The following is a 6,000-nucleotide window of genomic DNA, read 5'->3' on the forward strand; positions in this document are numbered from 1 at the left end:
GAGGTCACTGGCTTGATCCTGGGATTACTGGCAGCCTCACTCACTGTCTCAATCCCGAGGTTGCCGGCTCAATCCCGCGGTCACCAGTACGCTCCTCAGTCAGGGCATGCATGAAGAAGCAATCAGTGGGGCACAACTATGGAATGAGTGGATGCTTTTTTTCTCTCTCCCTCCTGCCCCTCTCTCTCTCCCTGCCGCTCTTAAATAAAGAAAAAAGGCATAATGAGAAACAATCAATGAACCACTAAAGTTCCTCAGCTATGAGTTGATGCTTCTGATCTCTCTCAAAAAACAAACAAAAACAGATGTACAGATCAGTGGAACAGAATAAACTCATGTTTGTAGTCCATTATTAATATTTGACAAAGGAGGCAAGAACATACAATGGGGTAAAGACAGTCTATTTAATAAATGGTGTTGGAAAATTGGACAGGTACATGCAAAGAAATGAAATTGAACCACCATATACAAGAATAAAATTAAAGTGGATTAAAGACTTTAAAATGTTACACTCAAAACCGTAAGAATTCTAGCCTGACCTGTGGCGGCGCAGCGGATCAAGCGTCGACCTGCAATGCTGAGGTCACCGGTTCAAAACCCTGGGCTTGCCTGGTCAAGGCACATATGAGAGTTGACACTTCCTGTTCCTCTCCTCTCTCTCTCTCTAAAATGAATAAATAAATAAATATTTTTTTTTAAATGTAAGAATTCTAGAAGAAAACACAAAATATCGGACATTTCTCATAGCAATATTTTTCTTTCTGCTATATCACCTTAGGAAAAAGAAACTAAAGGAAATATAAACAAATGGGACTACATCAAACTAAAATGGTTTTGCACAGCAAAGAAAACTAAACAACAAAAGAGATAACCCACTAAATGGAAGAACATATTCACTGATAATTTGATAAGGCCTTAATATCCAAAATTTACAAGGAATTTATAAAACTTAACACCAAAAGAAATCCAATAAAGAAACGAGCAACATGAGTGGAGGTGGCACAGTGGATAGAACATCGATCTGGGTGGGACGCTGAGGTCCCAGGTTTGAAACCCAAGGTCCCTGGCTTGAGCGCAGGCTCACTAGCTTAAGCCCAAAGGTCACTAGCTTGAAGCCTAAGGTTGCTGGCTTGCGCAAGAGTCACTGGGTCGCCTGGAGCCCCCCAGTCAAGGCGCTTATGAGAAAGCAATCAATGAATAATTAAAGTGCTACAACGAGACTACAAGTTGTTGCTTCTCATCTCTCTCCCTTCCTGTCTCTCTCTAAAAATAAATAAAAATAAGAAATGGGCAAAAGACCTTAAATAGACATTTCTCCAAAGAATATGTACAGATGGCCAATAGACAGGAAAAGATGCTTGACGTCTCCCTGGTCAGATGGCTTGGTTGGTTGGAACATCATCCTGATATGCAGAGGTTACTGATTCGATCCCTGTGCAGGGCACATACAGTAACAGATCCATGTTCCCCCTCCTCTTCTTCTTCTCCCTCTAAAATCAATAAGTAAAAATTTTTAAATTCATTTTAGAGAGGAGAGAGAGAAAGGGAGGAGGAGCAGGAAGCATCAACTCCCATATGTGCCTTGACCAGACAAGTGCAGGGTTTTGAGCCAGCGACCTCAGCATTCCAGGTTGACGCTTTATCCACTGCGCCACCACAGGTCAGGCCAAGGCATAATTTTTAAGAATGAAATGCAGATGGTCCACAGCAGAGCATTTGTTCAAAGGGAACAGCCATTGTGGGAAGCAGTATGGAGTTACCTCAAAAAATTAAAAATAGAACTGCCTTCTGACCTAGCAATTCCACTTCTGGGAATATTTACAGAGAAACCCAAAACACCAATTCGGAAGAATATAAGCACCCCATGTCCATTTCAGAGTTAGTTACAGTTGCCAAGATTTAGAAGCAGCCCAAATGCCCATCAGTAGCTGAGTGGATAAAAAAGCAGTGGTACATTTACACAATGAAATACTACTTAGTCGTAAAATATAATGAAATCTTACCTTTTGCGACATCATGGATGGATCTGGAAATTATTATGCTAAGTGAAATCAACCAGTCAGAGAAAGACAAGTACCATATGATTTCACATATATGTGGAATCTAATGAACAAAATAAACTAACAAAATAGCAATGGACTCAGAAGTGGAGAACAGACTGACAGTTGTCAGAGGGAATGGGGTTTGAGGGTGAAAAAGGTGAAGGGCTTAAGCAAAGGAAAAAAAACCTTAAAGACACAGACCACAGCGTGGTGACTGCAGGAGGGAAAAGGGGTGGGAAGAGGTAGGGGTGGATGGAGGAAGGGATTCATGGTGATGGAGACTCAACTTGGGGTGATGAACACACAATGCAATATACAGATGAGGTATTGTAGACTTGTGCATCTGAAACCTGTATGATTTTGTTAACTGATGTCACCACAATAAATTCAATTTTTAAAATTTTGAAAAAATGAAGCCCTGGCTGGTTGGTTCAGTGGTAGAGTGTCAGCCTGCATGTGGAAGCCCCAGATTCGATTCCCAGCCAGAGCACACAGGAGAAGCACCCATCTGCTTCTCCACCCTTCCCTCTCTCCTTTCTCTTTATCTCTCTCTTCCCCTCCTGCAGCCAAGGCTCCATTGGAGCAAAGTTGGCCCGGGCATTGAGGATGGCTCCACGGCCTCTGCCTCAGGAGCTAGAATGACTCTGGTTTCAATGGAGCAGTGCCCCAGATGGGCAGAGCATCACCCCCTGGGTTTGCCGAGTAGATTCCAGTTGGGCTCATGTGGGAATCTGTCTCTCTGCCTCCCAGCTTCTCAGTTCAGAAAAAAGAAAAGAAAGGAAAAGAAAAAAAAAAGCCTTTGAAAAAAAGAAAAGGAAAAGAAGAAAGGAGGGCTTAAGCTAAAGTCTTAAATAAATCTCAGCATTACTAAAAGTTGGGGCAACCAGACATTGTAGGGTTTTCAACATGATGCAATATGAAGCACAAAACATGTGACATGGCATTTTTTATAATCTTTATTTATTGATTTTAGTGAGAGAAGAAGGGAGGTAGAGAGAGAGAGAGAGAGAGAGAGGAACATTGATCTCCTGTATATGCACTTACTGGGGATCGAACCAGCAACCTCTGTGTTTTGGTATGATTCTCTAACCCAGGGGTTGGGAACCTATGGCTCATGAGCCAGATGCGGCTCTTTTGATGGCTGCATCTGGCTCGCAGACAAATCTTTAATAAAAAAAATAATAACGTTAAAAATATAAAACATGCCCTGGCCGGTTGGCTCAGCGGTAGAGCGTCGGCCTAGCGTGCGGAGGACCCGGGTTCGATTCCCGGCCAGGGCACACAGGAGAAGCGCCCATTTGCTTCTCCACCCCTCCTCCGCGCTTTCCTCTCTGTCTCTCTCTTCCCCTCCCGCAGCTAAGGCTCCATTGGAGCAAAGATGGCCCGGGCGCTGGGGATGGCTCTGTGGCCTCTGCCTCAGGCGCTAGAGTGGCTCTGGTCGCAACATGGCAATGCCCTGAAGGGGCAGAGCATCGCCCCCTGGTGGACAGAGCATTGCCCCATGGTGGGCGTGCCGGGTGGATCCTGGTCGGGCGCATGCGGGAGTCTGTCTGACTGTCTCTCCCTGTTTCCAGCTTCAGAAAAATGAAAAAAAAAAGAAAAAAGAAAAAATATAAAACATTCTCATGTATTACAATCCATTCATTTCCTACTGCTCATGTTCATGGTTGCGGGTGGCTGGAGCCAATCACAGATGTCCACTGGGACACCACCAAATTTTTATTGGATAATGACGGGTCGTTGTATGGCTCTCATGGAATTACATTTTAAAATATGTGGTGTTCATGGCTCTCTCAGCCAAAAAGCTTCCCGACCCCTGCTCTAACCAACTGAGCCCTCCAGCCAGGGCACATTTGAAATGTGTTTGCCCACACACAATACATAACCTTGAATTCAATCAAATCTAGAACACAAAACTTTTAACTTTGAGAAATATGGAGGATGGAGGAACAAGTTAAATGACACTCATGGGAGAACACTTAAAAAATACAGAATATGCCACATTCTAAAGTACAACTGAATGGGTTCTTGTAATCAGTGGGATAGAGGGAAAGTGAGGAAGGAGGGGCTGCTCTAAGTTAAAAGAAACTTTAATGACATGACACCCAAATCCCTTGTGGAGGTGTTGTTTTGATCCCATTTCAACAAACCAATTAAACAAGACATTTGTGAGCCAACTGTCGGAAATTTTTGGTTATGAGCCAGATATCAGGCAATACCAAATAATTTGTGTTCATTTATTTAGATGTGATAATGGCATCATGCCCTTTTATTTATTTATTTTTTATTTTATTTATTTATTTTTTTTGTATTTTTCTGAAGCTGGAAACGGGGAGAGACAGTCAGACAGACTCCCTCATGCGCCGGACCAGGATCCACCCAGCACGCCCACCAGGGGGCGACGCTCTGCCCACCAGGGGGCGACGCTCTGCCCCTCTGGGGCGTCGCTCTGTCGCGACCAGAGCCACTCTATCGCCTGGGGCAGAGGCCAAGGAGCCATCCCCAGCGCCCGAGCTCCAATGGAGCCTCGCTGCGGGAGGGGGAGAGAGAGACAGAGAGGAAGGAGAGGGGGAGGGGTGGAGAAGCAGATGGGCGCTTCTCCTGTGTGCCCTGGCCGGGAATCGAACCTGGGACTTCTGCACGCCACGCTGATGCTCTACCACTGAGCCAACCGGCCAAGGCCTGCCCTTTTATTTTTTAACAGATGTACACTCATGCACCTAGTTATATGGTATAGCTTATTACTCCTAGGCTACAAGCCAGTGCAGCATGTTACTGTGCGAAACAACATGAGGTTATATCAAGCACAAGAGAAAATGATGCAATCAAAAGGCACAATAAATATGATTTGTATGAGACTAATGCCTGCATAACATGGCATCCTGTTTTACAGTAAACTTGGTTTATTTTTTAGAAGTAGAAAGCGTACACTTTAAAATAATGATAAAGCCTGACCGGTGGTGGCGCAGTGGATAAAGCGTCGACCTGGAATGCTAATGTTGCCAGTTCGAAATCATGGGCTTGCCTGGTTAAGGCACATGTAGGAGTTGATGCTTCCTGCTCCTCCCCCTTCTCTCTCTCTCTTCTCTTTAAAGTGAATAAATAAATAAATTTTTAAAAAATAATAAAATAAAATAATGATAAAAAGTGTAGTATAGTGGCTCTGGCCGGTTGGCTCAGCAGTGGAGCGTCGGCCTGGCATGCAGGGGACCCGGGTTCGATTCCCGGCCAGGGCACATAGGAGAAGCGCCCATTTGCTTCTCCACCCCCCACTCCTTCCTCTCTGTCTCTCTCTTCCCCTCCCACAGCCAAGGCTCCATTAGAGCAAAGATGGCCCGGGCGCTGGGGATGGCTCCTTGGCCTCTGCCCCAGGCGCTAGAGTAGCCCTGGTCACGGCAGAACGACACCCCGGAGGGGCAGAGCATCGCCCCCTGGTGGGCAGAGTGTCGCCCCTGGTGGGCGTGCCGGGTGGATCCCGGTCGGGCGCATGCGGGAGTCTGTCTGACTGTCTCTCCCTGTTTCCAGCTTCAGAAAAATACAAAAAAAAAAAAAAAAAAAAAAAAAAGTGTAGTATAGTAAATAACATAAGCCAGCAGTATAGCAGTTTATTATCATCAGGTATTCTGGTACTGGACACAATTGTGTGTGCTATATTTTTATACTACTGGCAGTGCAGTCGGTGTAGGTTTGTTTACACCAGCGTGACCCCAAACAGGCGAGTAATGCCTTGCGCTACCACCCTTCTGATGGCTACCATGTCACAAAGTGATGGGAATTTTTCAGCTGCATTATATGTATGTTGAAATATAGGGCCCTGGCTGGTTGCTCAATGGATAGGGCATTGACCCGACATATGGATGTCCTAGGTTTGATTCCCAGTCAGGGCACACATGAAAAGCAACCATCTGCTTCTCTCTCTCCCCCTTCCCTTTCTCTCCTTCTTCCCCTCCTGCAGCCA

This window comes from Saccopteryx leptura, chromosome 6 (genome assembly GCF_036850995.1).
Source record: "Saccopteryx leptura isolate mSacLep1 chromosome 6, mSacLep1_pri_phased_curated, whole genome shotgun sequence".
NCBI classification, from domain to species: domain Eukaryota; kingdom Metazoa; phylum Chordata; class Mammalia; order Chiroptera; family Emballonuridae; genus Saccopteryx; species Saccopteryx leptura.